Source organism: Macrobrachium rosenbergii, chromosome 2 (genome assembly GCF_040412425.1).
Source record: "Macrobrachium rosenbergii isolate ZJJX-2024 chromosome 2, ASM4041242v1, whole genome shotgun sequence".
NCBI classification, from domain to species: domain Eukaryota; kingdom Metazoa; phylum Arthropoda; class Malacostraca; order Decapoda; family Palaemonidae; genus Macrobrachium; species Macrobrachium rosenbergii.
Genome location: NC_089742.1, coordinates 33900513 through 33901276, shown reverse-complemented (window position 1 = coordinate 33901276; position 764 = coordinate 33900513).

Here is a 764-nt window from a genome sequence, read left to right as displayed (position 1 = left end):
ATATATTATATATATATATATATATATATATATATATATATATATATATATATATATATATATATACATATACATATATATATATATATATATATATATATATATATATATATATATATAAAAAAAATATATATATAGCGACTTGTCTCTATAAAGAAATCACATATATATATATATATATATATATATATATATATATATATATATATTATATATATATATATCCTATATATATATATATATATATATTTATATTTTTTATGACTCACATAAAAAAAACGATAAGGTTTACCGTGCTGGAAAGAAATCATCAAAATATCAAATTTCTGCCCTATTTATTTCTTACCCCACTCCCCTTTATTTTTATTTATTTATTTTTTTTTTTTACGACGCCACCGAAGGTTTACTAATGAAAATTCGTCGAATTCCTGGGCGAGTTTTTGGCGGTGCCTGATAGTCATTTGGCAGATTCCAGTGTCACTACTCCTCTTTATTGATTCAGGTGCGACGATTTTTACGTTCCCGATTGGACGACTTGTATCTTTCTCTCTCTCTCCGCTCGCTAATGCACGCGAGCTGGCGAATGTTCGTATAGCGCTTTCTCCCCGCGTTGCTGAGGAGGTTATTATATACCACTGGGCTGTATATATAATTATATGCATATATATATATATATATATATATAATATATATATATATATATATATATATATATATATAATATATATATATATATATATATATATATATATACATACATATAT